We start from the raw sequence: 22,363 nt of genomic DNA, 5'->3' as shown, positions 1-22,363 counted from the left end.
TTCATTTAATCACGTTTGCTCATTTACCTGACGTTAAGCACTCCTGCATGTTTAAGATAGCCGAAATTCACCTTACAGATGCATGTTCGTGTCACTCATTTAAGTAGTAAACTCGAGTGTTCCAAGAAATTTTATCGTTAGTCCTGTGATGGGAGTACTCTGTGAAGTATTTTGTTTTTGTTCAGAAACAATGACCCTTCATTTTTCCATGCGCCTCGTATTTACGTTAGCAAATAAGAAGTATACATGTTCTTTGCATGAAAAATTGCTATGGCTCCTTCGCAGGTGAAGGACAGGCGAAACACTTACCATCCCTTGTAGTTGAAGTAGTCAATTGCATGCTCCTCTGGTGGAGATACCCGGATGTGACAACCATCCAAAGCACTGATCGCCTGGGGAAAGCCACTGACTCGGTAGAACTTCCTGATGTGTTCCCCCATTTCAGCGCGGCAGATCAACCGAAGCCAGTGGCCCTCAAGTGTTTCGATAACTGCCGCAAAAAATTCTCGGCATATCAAATTCACTGTCGAACGACAGACTCCAAACAAATGTGCAATGGTGACGTCTTCCGACGTTGAACGTAGCCGGTACACTCCGATGACTATTCGCTTCGCCACTGAAACAACCGGCCGCGTGTTTCGTGTGTGCTCGTTCTAGCACAGGTGTCAGAACTTTCACAAGACAGCTGAATGTTGTAGGCGCCACACGTAAAAACTGCCTGAAGTGCGCATCGCCCAAGTGCGGCAGCGTGTCTTCGAACCACCTTTCGTAGCGCTGAAAGGTCCAACGCTCTCTCTGGATGGGATGCAGTAGCTCAATTGCAGTATACGCCGTCGTGAACGAGTTGGCGCACATCGCGTCCTCGCACGCTCGAGTAAAAGCTTCTTGCTCTTCAAGAGCGAGGCGCAGAAGTCTTTCCTCGCTGCGGTGTTTGGCTCGCATGGCCATCCAGGTGGTGACTACGCGCAGTAGCCGACGCCGTCTTATTTCGGGAGCCGGAGCGTCGGTCGTGTTTCCACTGTCCGTCATGTTATCGGCCATGTTTAATCTCGATTGGCCCCTGGCTTGACTGCTTGACTGGCTTGATTTTATGCTGTGTAGCCGTGGAAAATTGTGAAAGCGGCTGCGCATATATTTTCGTAGCAATTTTTTAGGGATACACAAGTGATTTGTGAGGGTACGAACGTGTTAGATGCAAGATTTGATAGCTTTTATTTCTCCCAATGTCACGGCTCGAAAGGGCGAAGGTCATGGTCATCAATTACATACTTGATTTCTCCGTGTGACGGCACACAGGTAAAATACATTAGGTCCGCTTAATGTCATTTCTTGTGACATTAAATTTGCCGTGTGACAGGGTTATTACCAGTTAACCCTTTATCAGGCACGAAAAATCGAATGATGGTTTGTACACTACCGTTTCCCAAAGAAATTGTACCACATATAGGAACCACAAAAAATTTAATATTGCTCGCAAAGGAATATCGGAAAAATGGGCGGGACAACACCTGTCCCACTTGTATGCAACGAGACCGACACGTACAGTGCCCATAGTGGGACCAAGGGCTGCTGAATGTGCAAATGCGCGAGGACTTTTCATCAAGAGGTATTTGGTGGAAACCGCTGTTGGCATCAAGCGAGCTGAAATATTTCGCCCCTGCCAGTTCGCTTTCAATCTCTTCTCTGCGTGGAAGTTGAAAGTATTTTCTCTTCAAAACCTCATTCACTTTTCTGGGATCCATGCAGACCCGAAGTTGACCGTTCTTCTTTCGAGCAATAACAAGTGGGCTTACCCAGTCAGAAGGCTCCCGCACCCTGGCTGTGATCCCCGCTGCCTCCAAACGATCAAGTTCCTCTTTCAACCGGGGTCGAATTGCGTGAGGTACACATCGCGCCGGCTCGACGACTGGGCGGGCGCCGTCTTGGAGCGCCATACTGTATTCTCGCTTTAGTAGTCCGATGCCCGTAAACAACTTCGGATACTCTCTGCGAATGCACTCGGATAAGTCATCCTTGTTGACTGCTCTAATTCTGTTCACGAGACCAAACTGCTCGCAAGCGTGCAGTCCTAAGATCGCCTGCCGACCTTTCCTCACAACAAAGAATTCCACTATCTTGGTGTCTTCTCCAATCTGAACTGGGAGGCATACCTTCCCCATATGCACTATTTCATCACCGCCGTAGCTGCGCAGTACTGCTCGGGCCGGCTGCGGTTGGCACTTGGTTCCCAGGGCGTCAAACACACCGCGCGGCAGCAGGTTGGCCTGCGCGCCGGTGTCTACTTTCAGCCGCACTCCTCGTCCCGAAATCTGAGTCACAACCTCCCAGTCGCGCCGATCGGCCGTGCTCGCTTTCTTACATACCGTAGATATGATGATGATGATGATGATGATGTCCTCGACTTGATATGTGCAGCACAGTAAAGGCGTTGTCATCGTCGTCGTCATCCCGCTCGGCGATGTCGTTCACATGCGTTGCTCTTGCTTTGCAGAAAACTGCGAAATGATTCTGCTTTCCGCATCTAGCACAATATTTCCCACATGCTAGACACTCTCGAGGCCTATGCGAGCGGTCGCAGTAGCCGCATATCTTTCCTTGATGTCTCTCTTTGCTGTGCCCTAGCGAGTCCTTCCTGTGTTGCTGGTACTTCTTTTTGTCTTGCGTCACTGCGTCTACGCTCTTGGTTTCACTCCACGCTTTGGTTTGTGCGGCAGCGATTTCCTCAGCCTTGGCCCACTCAACAGCTGTGCTGAGCGTCAAGTCTTTTTTGGCTAGAAGCTTTTCTTTCAACGCTTTACTAGGTGTGCCGTACACTATTTGGTCACGCAGCATCGACTCCCGGAGGTTCTCAAAGTTGCAGCTCTTCGATTTCAGTTGCAGGTCCCGATAGAACTGCTCGAAAGGCTCACCTTCGGTCTGCGTGCGGCTCCGGAACACGTAGCGCTCGAACGTTTCGTTGCTCTGAGGTAAGCAGTAAGCCTCGAATGTATGCAACGAGACCGACACGTACAGTGGCCATGGAAGAACTGATGTTTATTGCTTGCGCACCGGAAGTGGTCGAGCGCGTTGCCAGACTGGGTGGCGTACTAGACGGTCTTAGCGGTAACCGATACACCACTGATAACTTGGCGCCATGGGCAAATGTGGGACACACGTTGACCCTCTGCAAACCTTGGCGGTCATCCTTTCTGTCAATGAACTTTATCCCGGCTTACGAAAAGGCGCAAAGAGGCACTTGGCAGGCTACACATACAAGCTTAGTGCGTTTTTCCTGCGACGTCGTCGAAAACCATCGGCACCATTTGCGTGTAGTGGTGGTGCACGGGTAGTGCCCTTGTCCATTGAACCGAACATGTCCTGGCACCCCTGTCATAAATGAGCCGTTTTTGCTTCCACTCTTGTGATACACTAGGCTTCGCCGGCCCTTGTGAAAGCTCCTCCCACTGATGAGTTGTCTTCCCAGCATGACCCCAAAGAACAGGTATGCAATACTGTTTCTGTAGCCATACTGGATGTAAGCATTGACAATCGCGGCATCAAGGATGAAATAAAAAATGCGACTCCACGACCTCTCTGAGCCTGTCTAGTGGATATGCATTTCTTTTTTGGTCAAAGCGATCCACCCCTCCCATCCAGAGGTTGTAGTCGCGCAGTGCTGCGGGGCACCTCACGGCTTTCTTATGCCCTTTTGGTGTAGTCCTGTCAACATCAACGTCTTCACAGGGGTCGTGATAGCTCGACATTATGTGAACGTGCTTCGTGTCTCGCCACTGGTCGGCGGTAACATTCTTTTTTCTCCTCCAGATGAATTCACCACGGTCGAGCTTGTTTGTTGTTTACTTTCAGTTTGGCTGGTAGGTCCTTTCGATTTGTGCGAAATGTACGGCAAGCTAAAATGGCTGTCACGGAGCTGCTGCAGTAAAGCGATTGAACTGAAGAAGTTGTCGAGAAAGAGTTGATTTCCTGGGGTTACGATTCCTTCTGTCACTGACAAGACAACGTGTTCTCCAGGTGTTCTGTTGTTTGGCCGCTCCGGCTGCTTACCTTGGCAAATATCAAACTTGCATAGGTAACCTGTGGACGAGTCCGCAATGCATCACACCTTGTAACCGCGTTTTATTTTTGGTTTCATAGGCATATACTGTTTCATAGATGACCTTCCCTTGAATAAAATCATACTTTCATCGACAGCAAGACGAGATGAACGCGTATTCATTCATCATCTTGATGAGCGGGCGAACTTTGAAGCAGCGGTCATATTCTTTTGAGCCTTTCTTTTTCATCTGCGTGTTGTCATTCAAATGCAAATTGTTTGTGATTTGCTGGAATCTCTTGTGCGTTATGACCGCAGCCATCTCGTTCACATAGAATGGGCTATCGGAGCTCCAATACAGATGCACCTAGTGCATAGGATTGGCACTCATGAGTACCAGCATGCCAAAATAGGCCTTCAGTTCCTCAGCAGTGAGTGGTATCCAGCCCCGTGTTCCTTCCTGGGCGGCATAAAGATTTGTATTATCAACTATGTTATTCACCATTTCATCGGTGACGAAAAGCTCGAAGGCATTCAATGCCGTGCTCTCCGACGAAAGCTTTGCAAAAAAAGTCGGTTCAGTGTCCGTCGGGATCACAACATCCGCTGGTGTCATCTCCCACTGAACTTCCATGTCATTGTCAGAAGCATCCGCAGCAGCTGACGAGCCTGCAGTTGAGCTGCAACGCTTTTTCTTCTGTTTTCCGGTATACACTCGTGGCGGTTTTTTCTTGCGTTTCACAGTAGGAACTGCCAGCTCAACTTCATCACTGCCGCTGTCGTTTTCGCTTTGAAGTTCACAAGGCAGCTCTTAAAAATATTCTTCTTCACTGTCATCTTCGCTCGCACTTTCATGGTCCGGAAGGCTGAAGTAAAGATCAAATGCCTCTTCTGGAGTCAGATGCCTTTTCTTTCCTGCAAAACGACCGGCGACAGTTTATGGAGGCCCCATGGTTACATGTGGATAATAATTGTGCAACATGCTCTGTCGGTTTATTTCAGTGTTTTGGTAATATAGAGGAACACAAAATATGAATGAGAATAGCAAAATTGAAGTGAAACGTTCTTGAAAATGTCTTGGGTATGAAAATCAATCCTCAAATGGGCTTGCTAGGCCTAGCCTCCAACCACTACATTCAGCATTTTAGCAGATAGCTGAAAAAATAGCCACCTCTCACGTCAAACCTGGGTTTCATACCTTTGTTTGTGCATGCGTTTGCATGTGTGCTTCTGCATCTGTCCACGAAAGCGCTGCCGATACATCCATAGCTGTCCCTTCATTAGACTTAAAACCCTTCCTAAAGCGAAAGCTCAGGGTGTATTAGCAGTGCTGATGGGATAGACAAACGCAAAATAAGCTACACGTTATCCAGCAGAATATTGGAAAGTGACCACCAGTATCGAGGTCACGCCGTACCATAGGTCGGCAAAAAAACTGGAAAATTTAACGTTGCGCAAAACACACGAGGACTAGAAAGGAACACTTACAGCCAAGCACAAACTAACAACTGAAGTTTATTTCAGGAAACACTGATACTACGATACTTATACATGTAAAAAATACACGTCACATCATCACATGCCCAGGCTCTATCGCGACAAAAAGGTAATCTCTTTTTCTTGGGGTGCTACTGACGCGCAACTGATGCAACTGTCTCCGGCACGCGCAATGTAAAACGCTTCGAGGATCTCCCTCTCTAATCTATCACCGGATCGTGCCAAGAATTTAGTCTGATTAAGAATTGGTTTGCAGTTGCAGCGTTTACAGTGCTCCAACTTATGCCCTCCTGCGTTGTTATTTACAGTCCAATTGTGCTCACGTGCCACGTGCCGTCGCCAACATGATTAAGAATGGTGCTCAAAGGCAAGGGCACTGGAAAGAAAAAAGAGAACGCATGTTAGCCCCGCAACACGTTAAACGGCGAAAAGCGCATATTGTGCGGTCGCATCAAGCAAATGCTTTTCGCATCGATGATTTGCGAAATATAGCGATTCGCGTCGTGAATTTCTGTTGCAAAAAGCAAAGAATAAGATTTTTGCAGATTACTCACCGTCGACCAAACCGTCGTCGTCAACTTCCATCGTAAGTTCGCGAAGTACAAACAGCGCATACACGCATACAATGCTGCTGAAGCAGCCACGACTGAGCGGCATCCACACTTCGGGGTTTCGTCCGTTCGCCGCTAGGCGCCGACACTGTTCGATCTCGCAGCCAATACAGTATGTCCTTAGCACAAACTTGATTAATAAGTAACATGCTCAGGGTTGTCTCTAGTGTGGAAGACTTGACAAGGTCCTTTCATGCCTCTCACAGAACTGACGAAAAGGTAATAGGACCAGCCTTTGCACTGTGACATTTCTAACATGGGACATATTATTCGGAAAGACATGCTCAGCTGTGTGCAGGACATGGTGCGTCAAAGCAGATGGCATGATTAATCGCCCAATATTTCTGATAAAAAATAGGACACTGGAATGATGTCCTTGACAAGCATGTCAGTGCAGGAAGAGCATGCCACATGTTTAGCCACAGTTGTAGCAATAAAGCCTCCTATATATTGCACAGTTGCCTCACTACTGAAGTTAGTGATGTCATAACTGAGGTTTCCGTAATGGTGGTCAGCTACCTCAAATATGGCAGCTGCTTCTGGCGTAAGGGACTCATCACTTTCCTCATTTTGTCTTCTCTGCATTCGCTGATGTGGCAGTGTCACGAGACCCTCGTGGTCTGGAGCAAGGTTTGCTGTTTTCACTGGTGCTACGTCAGCATGAATGAGCAGGCTGCGGTAAGCCTACCAAAACTGCATTGCTCAAGGGTTATTGTTCCAACCACCGCGGTGGCGCACACAGCTGAAAAACATCTCCAAGTGGCCTTGGCTGAGGCGCTACGCGCAAATGTAGCTGTAACAAAGAGAATGCAACGGTTTGTTTACAACGCTGAACATAACTTCACTTTGAGCTGTACTGAATTGTCGTAACTAACACAAATTACTTATTACGAGGACTGTTCTTACAAACAATTGTCGCCTATGTTGGAAAACACATCAGGGTACAGAGGCATCTGTTACGAAAAGGCAAGGATGCGCTTGCCTCCCCCCCCCCCCCCCATCCAAACTTGTCAGTTGCGGAGGGGTTTCACTCGCCCCCCAAGCCGCACATTCTAGCATCCCCATTGCTAACTGCATTGTGTTCTAGATATGTAGTATACTGCTGGAATAAACCATGCATACACAAACTGCCAAATTTTTATAGCAACAATGGCATGTGAACTTTGTGCACATCTTGCAATGCACGGTTGGTTGACTGCATTCCTCCCTCCCCTTATTAACAGAGGCTGGTCGGTCGCTCCCTTATCCAAGTGAACTTCTGTCATGGTCTATATTTCATAACCTTTCCTCCAATATTTTTGTTGCGCCATTGTTCTAAACAGCTAGCTGATGGCAGTTATGGTGAAGAGTTGCACTATTGAGAAGACATTGCAATACGACGCATATCTTAAATGTTTTAGTAACATTCACAGGCATATAAAATTTAACTAATAAACAGGGCACTCTCAATGAACTATTCGAATTGCAGCACTACACCAATAGTACTATTGCACTTGGGCATTATCAAGTACAAAACTTGAGCAGTCAATTTTTATTGCTTCTGCTATGGCTTTACTCTTTATGTATTTAAATAGTGCATACCTGACAGTTTCCAACCTGCCATGGATAACCGCACTAATTGGTTACTTAAAGGGAAAGTGAAGTTGTAGCCTTACCTACACAGAGCTGACTTGAAAAGTCTGTCTGCCAGTTCAGCCAACCTCCTCAATGTGAATCCCAAGCTGATTATTGACATACATCTCCCAGATGTGCACACTAGTTCTCTGGCTAGTGGACATCAACTTAGTGAAAAAGACCAGCAGAGCTTTCTTCTGATGGTTTATCGTCGTTGCCCGAAGTGGAGCTTTGTACTCCAATGCTGTTGGCCTCTGGGAATTTAGGATGCCAAATAACCTGAATATGGGAGACTGTCAGTTGAATATATGTAGGATTTCCATCATGACCTACCGATCAACATCAGCAACAAACTTTGATGTTCCTTCACTTCCTTGAAACTGCTCCAAGTTTAGTTGTCGTGCTAGGTCCAGGCTCTTGCTCAATGACGAGCCGAACGTTTGTGCAGCCAGTCGGACTTTCATTGTTTGCTGGTAATACTCAATGTGTGCCCTCCTCAGCTTGTTGGCTGCTCGAAGGCCTTCAGCTTCTTGGAGTTTCTCGATGTAGCTCCATTCAATTTTCTGTCAAATAAAATTCACATACCCTTAGAGTTTGCCAAAGTTCACCAAATCTAATGTGCTTACTCCATATTTTACACTTTGCAGAGCATTTCTTGTCTCCAAGAATATTCCTCTGCAGTTTCAGGCCGTGTACTGCATCAAATATGACTGACACTTCTTTTGATGGCTCCACAGGGTGGGTGAAGGATGCTCTGAAGGAGTTGCTGTTTGTCTCGTGGACACGGCGTCCTAGTAATTTTGCCATTGCTACATTTGCAGCAAGGGCATCACAAACAACGGCAATCACGTCAAGGGAAAATTCGTTAAGCTGTACAATGGCCTCTTTGACTATGTTCTTTAGGATCTCTCCACTAAGTCCAATGTTCAAAAAGTAACCGAATGACATTTTCCATGGGGAAGCAATGCGCGCTGCCATTAAAACAAGTGCGTCCCCAGCTAGGCTTTTGTCAGTTTTAATTGGGGTCTGACCACTGCCCAAATAGACATAACAAATTAGCCGGCCACTCGCGGTGTCAACATCACATTTTTTTCTTATGCTCATTCCGTCTAACATTAAACAATAGAGTTTCTCCCTTGCATTCTTTTTCTTGAAGAATTCGTCCAAATGTTCAAGAGCTTCCTGTGTGAACTCTGGCCAAGCATTAGTTGCTTTCAGCCAAGTACACATAGTCTGCTTGCTGGGCATGCAGAATATGCTTGAAATGTAATGGGGCGCACTGGGAGAAAGGTAACACTGTTATTGCAAACTTTCGAAGTTTTTCACTGTAGCGCCTTCTACTACGTGTTCGGCTGGTGTTCGCACTCCCAAGTTCTAATTAGTTCCTTAGAGAGCTCGCCAAATGATTCCAATACCAGCTCCCCTTGTGGAGAAAGCAGCTGCTTGTTTTTGATCTCACTGGTAAGTCCTATGAGAGTCGACACTTTTTTACTTTTCTTTTTAAGCTCATATTTCGTGTATTTGAGTTTCTTTTTTTACTGTTGTTGGAGACCTCAAGGTGGCATACATGTGATCATCACACTGCCCAAGGCGCTGGGGAGATGCTTCTGCCTGTGACAAAAGAGTGTTCCAGTATTTATACTGATGAAAAAAATAGGATGTAACATGGTACAACAAAAGGGATCTATTACAATGGGTTTTCCTATGGATAGTGCACATCTAAATAATGCACATAGCAAACTGCAGAACATATGTCAGAATAATTGTTGCCAGCGAAACAAGCAACTCAAGAAAGTAGACGAGTAGAAGCACTTCATGCATTGCTTGACGTTATATTGTTTTCGCTAATTTTATCTTAGCCAGTTATGCACGACGAACTAACCTGACAAATAATTCTTCTAGGTCACATGTCAAAATATTGATCATATTGCATATCATGAATACTAGTTAATGACAGTTCATCTGCCAGCACCTCTAACATGGAGCTTGCTTTGAGAAAGTTCAGAGTCGGTGACTGCCTTTCAAAGACATTTCACTGTGGTGAAAATGATTTGAAAATATAAAAAAAATTGGCCGCGTATCTGCGTGCTTCGCTGCAAATGTCGTCTAAAGACGATAGAAGAGGCGCTGCGTGAGATATGGACGCCATCTGGCAATACGTCGGGAAACATGAGTGCTGTGTTGCGGGCTGGTAGTCCCGGCGCCGCAGCAGGCGAAGACCGGCGGTGACCAACGCGACCGGCGGGGACGCTAGCCAGCCCGAACACGCGGTTTGACGCGAAGCGCTGAAGCAGAAGAAACGTCCGCACTCAACGAGTACTCTCCACACACTCTGTTATGTACACGTCGCCTGGGTAAAACAGGAATGCCAGAGCGGCGCCCCATGGCATTCGTACAGTGCAATACAGAACCGAAACCGAAACACAACAATGAGCTCGTGCAGAGGGCACGAAGGAAGGCAAGTTTCAGCGCAGTCGCATTTTCAGCGCAGCTTAAGAAACTAGGGTCTTTAGAATTACGTATGAATGCATTTTCTACTAAAGGAACACACCACCTAGTGATGTTGCGCCTCAGATATGCGTAATATTTACTTTCTGATCGACAACGTTCACAAGTTTGAAGAGCCGTACCAGTTCAAGCTGGGTGGGCGGTAAGCAAGTGGTTCAACTTTGGCCGGATGGCTGAATCGAGTGACGTGCCGACAAACAGAAAGACAGACCAAAATTTCTCCGTTTAAGTATCCCAAGAAAGACTATCGTCTTTAAAAGAAGCAGAGTCTCGGCACCAGTGCACTTATTTTTGGCCTCTTACCTGCATGTGCCTCCGCTGTGTCATGGCTCGTGGTGTTACCACAGGAGAGCTGGCATACTGTTGCGTAGGCGTCATCTGATGTAAAAGGTACGCTGTTAACACGAAGTAGCTGTATTTAATTATCTTCAGATTAACCTCAAACGCTTTCGAGTAGATTTTGGTGGCACACCAGCGATCGAGGTGGCTGCTTGAAGTGTGCTAGTTGCAGAAATGTAAACAGAAAACACAGCAAAAATAGCCGACTGAAGGCACCAGTATTTTTGCTTCCTGCCTCTTAACTGCATGTGCCACTGCTGCGTCGTGGCTCGTGGTGTTGCCACAGGAGAGTTGCGATGCTGTTGCGTAGGTGTCATCTGGGAGGAAAGGTACACTGTTAGCATTAAAAAATAGCCACTTTCATTCTTTGTGATTTACCCTTATACACTTCTGTGTTGACACACCTGCCTTTGATGCAGCAAAGGAGTGTTCTGGTTGCCTATGTGTTAAAAAAAACTGGTTGCTATAGGCACCAGTGCCTTTGTTTCGTCCCTCTTACCTGCATGGGCCTTTGTGGCATCTTGGCTTTTGGAGACTTCATGGGGAATCTGCTGTGGCGAGGGGCTGGCATCGTCTAAACAAGTAAAAGTGAGGCCATGAGGAACAATGCAAGATTACGCAGCCGTAATGCCTCTACGCACTGTTATTGCTTGAAAGTGTCTTGAAAATAGTTTTGAGAGTACACTGCAACATTGACAACTTTTGCTTTTTTCCTGCACGTGCAGTGGTCAGATCCTTGGTTTGGCTGGCTCTAGCACTTGAATTGTTTCACATAGAGTATATTTTGAAATTTCTTAATTGTAATAGCAACTGCCGCACGAGTAAAGCCTTCTACAGCTATGCAGCAAGTACCATAGCCTGAAGTTTAATTTTTCTTTTGTTGCCTTGGGAAGTATAATATATGCATGCATTAAATGTAAATAAATTTGGATTTGTTTAACTCTATGCGGAAATCGCGAGTCGTGTCTTCAGTAGAAATAAAAAACAGTAATTCGAAAGTATGTGGATCCATGCACGCAATTTATTCTGTAATTCCCACCTGTTCATTGCCTGGCACGGGAATACTCGCCAGAGCATCAGGTTTGAATATTTTTTTCTGGTGTGGCCTTTATAGAAGCATGATGGTTCAAAGAGCAATAAACAGATTTTATGCCCGAAATCCAGATCCGCCAATGAAATTCCAGTTGCACCGATGCACTTGTCCATCAATTCCCTGTTTCTGTGAGGAAACCTTGAAATAAAGACCCCACTTGTCATATTTGTTGTCATCTTTCTTTAGAGAGTTTCTTAGCAGACATAGCGCTCATTAAAAATTTCTTTCCTGTGATGCATGCCACTCGATTGCTCAGGGTACCTAGAATGGGCATTGTGTAACACTTGAGATAGCACATAGTAAATTGGCTACTACCATAGAGCTGACCTAAATTCAACAAGCTATCCTCTGCATACTGTAACAAACATCATTCACTACATTACTGAACATTATTTTGCTACTCTTAAGCTGGCATATCAACCAATAAGCAATTTTATGAAGCAAGGAACTGCGTACAGTCCTCTGGTTTATGACATCATGAATGTGCTGCCTGAGGCATCTCAGTCTGGGCGTATTGTTACATTACAGTAGATTCCCACTCACTGTTGAATTGTGGGAAATAAAGAGCCTGATGCAGAGGCAAAACTGGCACATAGTGATGGTCAGGACTGTAAGGTGATGTCAATTGACTTTTCCTGATATGACAAACGCTTTGCTCCCTAGCTCTATGCTAACCTTCATGACACGACTATCAGGAGACCCTAACCATTGGCACAAGTGCCTCCATAGACTTGACGCTGGTCTGTACTTTTGGCTTCCACTAAAGCTGCAAAGAGACCAGGAAACACTACTGCACACATTGCAGCTGAGTGTTGCATTTACGCAATTATACCTTCAGAAGAATGTATGGGAGCAAAATCCCGACTGTTGCTTGTTTTACATTGCAGAGGCTATACACCACATTGTCTGCACATAATAAGGCAACAAATAGGGGCAGTTGGAATACACTCGTGGCAGTCAGCAGAAAGCAAAAGACTACGAGAATGTAGGCAACAGAGGCACTACATGTACCCTCAATGTGCAACTGAACGAAGGACGCTTAAATGCATTACAGATTATGAGCCTCCCAAGCTTTCTCAGAGGACAAAATTCTGGCAATACATGAAAACATGTCGACCATGTCCAACATAATTTCAATTCTATATTGAAGTTTCTCAGTGAGACAGGCCTAGGTGCTTGTTTTGGGTGCATGTGCTGTGCGGAGAAGATTCCCGCACACAATGCACAATCATGCATAAGTGGCGTTTTTTTTTCGAAATGGGCTAAATCCAGAAACCGAAACTAGCTCAAATATTGCTCCATTGGCAAGTACATTCTCTCAACTTTCCTCTAAAAGAGAGATCGGAACGAAATGAGTCAAATACCAACAGCTACGTGTGCTCACAGATCCCGTTTCAAAACGAAATTGAGCCAGATCCACGCGCTGTATGGATCGAAATGAGTCAAATCCAGTATGCCGATAGTAGAGCGCTTCGGCGATCACGTGATTCGGCGAACGTGGAAGCCTCCGTGTGATTTCTCGCCTGGCCTGACTACTCTGCCTGTTTTCTGGGTGTTTGTGCAAGTTTTTTTTTTTTTTTGCCCTTTCGGAGCTGGGTTATCATGGATTCTGATGGAAGTGTCGACGCCGACGAAGCAAGAATGTGCCACTGCCCGAATTTCAATAAAGTTTATTCAAGAATATCGCATTGAATTCCATGTCTCACTTCGAAATGAGCCAAATCCAAAGTTATCATGCTAATAATGGTGAAATCCGCTGCATATTTTTTAATTGATTGCGGCCAGAAACTTCCCCTAGCCGACATGTAAAACATATCATAGAATAGCTTTGACAGCGTTGTATTTAGTTTGCATAGCAAATTTTTGCCGTTTTCTCAAATTCTCTTTGGATGGATTTGACCCATTTCGAAAAAAAACGCCTCATATGACAATGTGTTTATTGTAATTTATTGTTCTATTCCGTAGTCACCCGTCTTCATGCCTTCCTCTGTGTCGTTCTCTCCCTCTTCTTTAACCCCGTGAGGGGTAACAGGCTAGAGAGACATTCTCTAGGGTGACCTCTCCTCTCTTCGCTTCATGAAATACTTTTCTCCCTCTTCTTGTTCGGGACATATGGCTGTTTATTTGTGGTGCAACCACAGCTAGTGCATGGAGCCTGTTTTGATGTACAAGTTCACGAAAAACATGTTTGTGTCTGAAGCCGTAACGAGTAAACAAGCGGCAATGTGTAAACCTTTATGGACACATTTTTCACTAAATGATTCTTATATGCAGGTCATGTGTGCCGACAGTGAGGAAAAGCTGGAGGGTGCAATAGCACAGCTTCTCTCACAGCTCCATCCAGCCTTCGTAGCACGTGCGGAAGCCTTCCTCCAAAGGCAGGAGGAGTGGGTTCTTCTCTTCCGCAGCAGTGCTACGACTCGTGGGCACAACACCAACAATTTCGCCGAAGCTACCATACGTGTCCTGAAGGGCATAGTACTAAGCAGAGCGGAGGCCTTCAATGTTGTGGCTCTGGTGAATGCAATTGCCACAGTGTGGGAAAAGTATTTTGAAGGTCGCATCCTCCGCCATGCTTACAGCCGTGTAGCAAGCCACCAGCTCACCTACAAGCGCTTGTGGTCGCGGATGCCAGCAGGCGCAGCAGACAGCATCAAGCTTCTGGACAATGGCCTCTATGCTGTGTCCAGTCCCACGAACTCTGCAACGTAGTATGAGGTGTCTGCTGATGTAGGTGCTTGTGCATGCCCTGCTTGGCATCCAAGGTGCATTTTGCAAACACCAAGCTCTAGTGCATGGAAGGTATGGAAGAATGTTTCCCAATGCCCCTGTGCTCACCACAGGCGACCGTTACCAACTTGGACAGCTGGCCCTCGGTGACAAGTGCCCACTCCAGAATTTTTTCACACCCTTTCTGGAAGCGGATGACACGTGCGACATCCAAGTTGTAATGTGCGATCCTGGACCCAGCACCGCATGTCAAAGCCCCTCAGAAGTAGCGACAGGCCTAGTGTCACCTGCACCTGCGCCAAATATCGATCACGCCCAGCTCTCGCAGGTAAACAGTTTTCTATATGGGCCTCTTCGTGTGCCTATCTAGTACAGATTACATAGTGCATAAACTACAAGAATAGGGAAAATCACCGCATTCTATCTGGTTACCTTGTCCGTAATGCAGCTCGAGATTGTTACCAATAGTAACTGTGCCTAGCGATTTTCCGCTATGTCAGGATTCTGTTCCATTTAAACAACAGGAACACAGGCACATCTATCAATATTTGTATATGTGCAGACAGTTTATAATAGCCAGCTTATGCTACCAACATGCAGAGTAAAAGCTTTATAAGTTTTGCTGGTACAAGTACAGCTACTGATATGAAGCCGAGCAGATGCACATGTAATGTTAGAAAGTATATCCACTTGAACCGATTTATAAGAGGCTCTGATGTAACAGACAATTGTTTATAGGAGACAACAGTATGCCTACGATATTCGCAATGCCCACGAACTATAGGTGTCGCACTGTGCTTTTCAAGATGGCGCCAGGAGGAGGGTCAACCCGTTTGTTAGCATGGGAACACATAGGACGTGCGGACGTACGGCCCGTGCCACTTTCACCCGATGAAGTCATGAGCTGTGCTGAAATGGATATGAGACTAAAATACTTTCCCAAACCACGGAAAGTGCTAAGTACTCGCCACCTAATTATTTGCTGTGGTGCGAAAGGTTATATTTCAGCTCCGTTACCGTGCATAACGATGCTTTGCGAAATCCTGTGCGTGCTACATAAAACTGCATGATCTAGAATTGACGTATGAGCTGAACGGCACTCCGAGGTGTAGTACGTACCAAGCCTGCCTGACGGATTTGCGGCAATAGTAGGCCGCCAGCGAGTAGCGCCATCGCTACTGCACGGGACCACACGTTTAACGTGGTGATGGTTTGCAAACATAATACGCCGTCGTCATTACTTGCGCAGTCGGGAACGCGGAGTTACGTCTTCAACGGAACACAAGCATTTAACATCACATTCAGCAGCGCTTGTGTCACAGCCATGCCGAGACTCTAGCCGTGTGCAATTCACTTCACTCGCATGTCGCAGGTTCGATAAGCCCGATCAAAACATGAATATCGAAATGAATGCACACGTATGCTTTTCGCAACGTCGAAGAAGTTAGCCGAGAGGCGTGGATTGTGGCCGTGACTGCACGTTCCATCGCTCCAACCGTTTCGCTTCGCTGGTCGAGCTCGAGCGTGTTGGCGGCATGCGGCGCTCCATAATATCCACAATAATTGTGATAAATGCAGTGCACAAGAGGAACTATGCTTTTATTTTGATCTCGCTCAAGGATATTATACTATAAATACAATCAAAGTGACTTGCGAGCGTGAAAGAACATTAACGCACGAGGGGACGTGAAGTGCAACTCGCTCCTCGTGAGTTAGCAGCTGATCGTTCATCGTCGCTGTCACTCTCGGTGCTTTCACAGTCTTCTACGTCCAGTGAAAAATCCTCGTCGTCAAGATGGTTTCTTTCAATTAGAGAGACGTCTGGGTGCGGAGAACATTTCGCTCTCAGAGCGGTCAACAAGCAAATCGCTTGCATTGTGCTGCCACCTATCAAGAAACGTACAAAAACAAGCGGCGCAGCGGTGGCTATGAAACCCAAACACTGGCAAACGACGGCGTGGAAAGCGTTCGCTCCACGAAAGGCGTCGAGCAGGCGCGTCCTCGAATGATTGAAACGTCGCTCGCGCGATGCGTAACAGCGCTTTGCTGACAAAGGATAGAGGCCCTATTTTAATGTATCGCCAACTTCAGATCGCTCAGGTATACAAGAGCACATCGCGAGTCCGCGCGACCTCCCGCGTACAGTGTTATGGGACTCATGCACTACAAGAAACACTGACCAATCCTATATGCAAGTAAAACAGGGTGAGCTTCAACTGAATATGTCAGACGATAACATTTAAGTAACGTACGTGTCTACAGAAAGCCTCGCGAAGCTGATAGTATGTGTACGCAGTGGGCGAGTATTGAAAGCGCGAGTTGCCACGTATTTTCAAGAAAGCTTCGCGTCTCGCAGGAACGAATCAGATTTTTCGTGTCAGGGACGGCCCGGTTTGTTCACTGATGCAGGGAACATGCAAAGTCGTAGTGTTCCTTTCTTGCCAACGTGTTAACACTGAGGCTAGCACAGCCGAACAAAGGAGAGACTGCGTAGTGCTGCCATTTTGTCGTCTACTAACCCTCCTCGAGAGGACGCTCCTGAATTCCGCTTGGCGGCGCGATAGTCTATGGGCATTGCGAATAGGGATTCACCACAAAATGAGAGTGCGGTACCCTGCTTATAAGCGACCCCTCGTGTAAGGGTCATGAATTGCTTCCCAGTGCATATCTTTTATAAAGGGATTCAACTGTATAAACTAAAAAAACTTGCTAACCATGAGATTAGGAAGTTGGCTCGCTGGTCCTACTAAGAAAACTATAACATGCTTTTAAACTAGGGCTACTGGTACATTTGTAGGATTCATTTTGGCAGTGTGGTATAAATAAAATATTTGTTACTGTACAAGTAATTGTCTACTATATCAAAGACACGCTTATCAAGAAAGCAGCACGAAATACTGAAGACGCCGGTAAACAAACACAGACACCTGCCAGTTAGAAAGAGGAAAAGACTACTTCCTGGTTATAAGTTCTATATATTCATCTTTCTTCCTGAGCTACAGCTGCTGTGACCAGCGCTATTAAGAATATTCCAGGCTTTGACAGAAGTGGTGAAGTTAATCAGAATTCTTTTATCATTAGTTTATATACTGTACAAGTGATAATGCTTTATTATTTTGATAATAACAATAATAATAATAATACTAATAATAATAAATAATAATAATATCTGGTGTTTAACGTCCGAAAACCACGATATGATTATGAGAGATGCCGTAGTGGAGGGCTCCGGAAATTTCGACCACCTGGGGTTCTTCAACGTGTACCTAAATCTAAGCACACGGGCCTGAAACACTTTCGCCTCCATCGAAAATGCAGCCACCGCGCCCGCGATTCGATCCCGTGACCTTCGGGTCAGCAGTCGAGTGCCCTATTATTTTGATAAGCTGACGTGATAGTACATGTCATGGAAAATGTTGAATAAAGCAATGTGAGCTACGTTTACAGTATATGCTACAACTCTTTAATATTGTTCAGAAAACGGGCCATTAAAATTACCATAAGCCGCTTACAAGTGCAATAATAGTGCCTGTACAGCAACAGATAGGGCTAGTTCGTTCATTCTGATTTCAAAGTAGGAGCTGATTTAAAGCTGCCACACAAAGAACAGATACTGAAACACACTAGAACAGCATGTCATTTTCACTTGTGTTTCAGCATGTTTTGTATACTTTTCAATGAATTGAACCGAAAAGTGTCATACAAAACCCTGTCACTAGGCTGCAAAAGAAATCCAACACAGATTTTTCAGGAAACATTTCAGTTGCAGAGAAATGTGCTGAGGTCATGGAATCAAAGATCATTGACCTTTCAAAGAGATAAGTGCGTTATCTCAGCTAACCAGGGGGGGGGGGGCAGCAGCTGCACAGTGAGGCTAATAAATGCAAAAGTTGGAGCAGAGAGAAATTTAATGCTTAAAGTGCAGGTGACAATGCACTAACGATAATAGTTCCGTATACCTGTGCACTCCTGCCCACAGTATTGAGAAAGCTCTTCCGTGATGAAGTAAGGTAAAATTTTATTGGAGATTCAGAGATTTAGCTTTTGCATAAAGGTGATGGATGGTAGAGTACCCTTTTCTAAAGCCAGCTTGCAATCTTAAGTCAAGTGTGTCTCTCATTCTATTCAAAATTATCTTGGGGAATATTTTGTGCAATGCTGAAAGAAGGCTGAGCGGACTGTAGTTATTCCAACTCTTTCATGTCTCTCTTTTTGTGTATTATTGAAATACTGGCATTTTCTCAACTTGCTGGTACATTCGAATTTTTAAGACATAATGTCTAAAGTGTCACAAGCTTCTAAAATCTAACATCTCCTCTATCTGTGATCAAATTTGTAGTCATGCTTTCTGCTCCTGTCGTTTTTCTGCGGAACATACCTTGTAGGACCCTTCTCACCTCATCGATACTTGCACTTGGGACTACAGCGCCATGTTCACCTTTGCTTTCTCTAAAAGTAGGGCAATTTACATTTGAGCCGTACAGTTCATAGCAGAAGTCTTCCACCACTCTCACTATGTCATCAAACTTGTTAGCTGTATTGCTCCACTTCTCTTTGACAGCATGTATTATGGTCTTTCCCATATAGGGTTTTCTTTTAATTGCCTTGATGCTCACGCCCTTTTGTAGTGCTGCCTCTATCTCTTTGACACTATTGTTCCGTATGCCACAAAGTTCATTTTTGTTGATCAGTTTTGGCAGCTCAGTGAATTTTGTCTCTGGAACCTGCTCATCTGTATACATAAAGATGACTAAGTATTACGTGGCCTTGACAAGCTTACAGCAGTAGGGAAAACGTGTCACTCATTTTCACCTTGTAATGTAGTTTGAGTGTGACAGCATAAATGTAGAGTTAGAGGCAGTGAAAAATAAAGAAGGCCTGATTTACTATTATTGTGACTATTTTAACAGGATCGAGAAGCCGTGTACACGAGCCCCGAGACCAGCTTGTGGCGCCTGCATGCTATAAACGAACATAACCCGGCCTACCCTGACATCGTGAAAGCCTTACCTGGCGAGTTAGAACGCAACCCCAACGGCAACGATGTCACTTGTGCCATGCTTGCCATGAAAGCAACTGTAGCAGCCCGAAGGCGGCGGGCACACTACATCAGAGTTCAGCCGACAAGCATAGCCCGACGGCGACCAGGACTCACAAGAGGGTCAAAAAGGGTGCCCGCTGGACGACCGCCGGCGAACCATCCACGAAGAGGCCAAGGAAGAGACCCCACTCTCTACAACAGAATGCGGAGAGCAACGTCCCCAGTGCAAGGCTCCACTGAGGATACGGCTACATAAAGGATCCATTTGAGAGGACCTCTTGCTGGGTGTGTCCCTGTCGGAACTTTCGAGTTGTTTTTTTCTTTTTTCTTTTTTTTAACGGATCAACGAAGACTATTGCTTGTCAAGGCTTTTTGTGATTTAAGCATATCAGTTTATTTGTATAGTGCGAAATAAAGTTATTCACTCACTCACTATTGTGGGAATGACAACAATTCCCAACTAATGGCAACAATTCCGCATGAAAAATGTGCAAAAGTGGTTCTTGTTTCTGAAACAGCTTCTGGAAGCCTATGAATCGCTCAGCACAGTTCTTCAGGAAAAGTACCTCAGCATAAAGTGGTTTCTGAGAGAATGCCACAGCCAGTCTGTTATGAAGACTTTGGGTAGCAGAGCGCAGGCCAGTGTTGTTTCCTTTTTCAAAATAGTCCTTAATACGGCACAGTGGTTCTTGCAATTTGAGCCACCTGTTCGACACATGTCGCAAAAACACATGCGACGGAATACCTAAGACTTCCTGGCTTTCTCTGAATAGCTCTGAGCGGACAGCAGATTTGAAGTAATAGTAACCATTTCTTACCACTTTTTTACATCAGATCCAAAAGCATCTAATCCCTTTGCAAAAGCATTGTGGACTTTGTGCAAGCTGCAGTCACCGACATCGGCAATGCTTGATGTCAGATGCTGTTCTAGCTTTCTTCTTACACTTTGCATGACGTTAGGACCGTCACTAAAGGAACAAATGATGCCCTGTCGTGGCAGCTGAACAAGTGCATCTTCTACACAGCCGACATTGACCTCAGCGGTGGCCCGTCCAAGATTATACGACTGGACATATACAACGGCAACATGCTGTTCAGCTTCGGAGAAGAACCTTACAAGCTCATCAAGTTGCTGCACTCGCTGGTCAGGCTTTGGAGTTTCATCCACCATGATAGAATAGAAAACATCCGGATGACATAGTTATACAACACTTTTGATTTGAAATATGGGCCCAGTCCATCAGACACAATGCGTGACAGCTTTGACCTGCCACATCTGAAGCCCTTGGCAACACTGCTGTCTGGGAACATTCTGTGATAGATTTCCGTTGCGGTGTCGCCCCATGAAAATGGGATGCACTTGGTTGTGATAGAAATGGCAAAAATTGCTTCGGCCTTGAAAACTTGATCTTGTAGAGAGGTGCTAGAGGCTCCCGCTGAAAAGTTCAAAGCAGCTTGCATCAACTTAGAAGGCTGGATGTTTCCATTTTTGTCTCTGTTCTTTCCAGTAGCATGGGTGTGCTTTTTCATCGTTGCATGGCGTTTTACTGCAGCAATACCGTGTTGTGAGCAATCAATAGTGCAATTGCAGACAACACAGAGTGCTAACGTGTCTTCAACTCCACTTTTGCACCAAAGATGACTGGGGTCATTATTGGCATCGATTTCATTGAGCACAGAATCCTTGAACTTGGTTCTTCGCCCTAGAAAAAACAAGGAAATACATTCGCTAACTTATGTTCTAGAAAAGAAAATTAGGACCACCAACTCATAATCTTTCCCAATAATCGCACTGGCGACATTCTTTTCTAGTACACCAAGCTAAAAAGTAAATTATGTGCATAGTGTTTCCTTACACTTGAACATTATGTACTCTTACACTATTTACTCTTCAACACTATTTACTGTTGTCGCAAAGCGACAAGCCAACGGGCAAGCAAGCAAGCCGATCGGAGTGCCTGGGGCTGGTTGCCAGACCAAGAACAAATACAAGCTATAGACCGTTGCATCGGGCGAGGAGGTCTGGACTGGCAACCAGCGCTTTCCTCCTTTCTGGCTCGTGCGCGACGGCGCGGAGTGTGCGGGCTGGTGCTTGGAGGAGTGGCGTTTTCTAACAATTTTTGCGTGTTTTAGGTCGACCTGCGGATTTTGTTCTTTTTTTATTGCGATGTCAGCCAGCGCAAAGTAAACGGGAAACCATGTGCACTGTGCCGTTTTTGGTCATTCTAACAACTACTGAAAAAAGGAAACTGCTGTGTGAATAAGTATGCGACATGCATCACCAAGCGCGGAGTGTTTTCGGTTGTGCGCACTCCTCAAGGTACATTCGAAATCTTTTTGAGAGTGAACACGGGAGCACGTGGCCTTCCGTGCTCCCAGCGCAGTTAAGTGGCGGCAGCGAGAAGCACTGCTCATGCGCAGTGCGTCCGGCGTGCGAGAATTCTGCCGTCGCGCGCATTGCGTCAGGCAAGCAAGCGCGTGTCGTCTGCTGCATGCGTACCGCAGGAACGAAGCCGTGTGCTTCAAAGTGACAACAGTGTTGAACTTGCAATCGCGTTTCACACGATGCACGAATAAACTTGAAAATTTATTTTTTGCTGGCGCTATCAAGAGCATCATTGATCTGTAGCTCTAGGCTGTTTTTGCGACACATATTTTGTGTTCCAGCATGACCTGGCGCCGGTACACACTGCACTAATTGTGAATGATCAAAAAGAAAATCGTAGGATAGCTGTGCTCCTCTGCCAGCATGAACACTTGTGAAACTGTATGGAATTATACATAAAAGCAGCCACGGTGCAGCACCGTGTTTACGCGGCGACTGCAGACGAGCCCTATAGGTAGCCGTTCGCGAAGACTGAGATAATCTGTGAGCGCATCAGATTTTTGTGCCAACG

At 45.7% G+C, this 22,363-nt stretch overlaps 1 pseudogene; it reads left to right on the top strand.

Annotated features, from left to right (window-relative positions):
- Positions 1-13,972: 13,972 nt before the first annotated feature.
- Positions 13,973-19,800, top strand: LOC125758412 (uncharacterized; annotated as a pseudogene).
- The last annotated feature ends 2,563 nt before the right edge of the window (positions 19,801-22,363 follow it).

Source organism: Rhipicephalus sanguineus, chromosome 4, assembly GCF_013339695.2.
Source record: "Rhipicephalus sanguineus isolate Rsan-2018 chromosome 4, BIME_Rsan_1.4, whole genome shotgun sequence".
In the NCBI taxonomy this organism is placed as follows: domain Eukaryota; kingdom Metazoa; phylum Arthropoda; class Arachnida; order Ixodida; family Ixodidae; genus Rhipicephalus; species Rhipicephalus sanguineus.
Note: the sequence above shows the minus strand (reverse complement) of the source record. Positions and strands in the feature narration are given on the sequence as shown.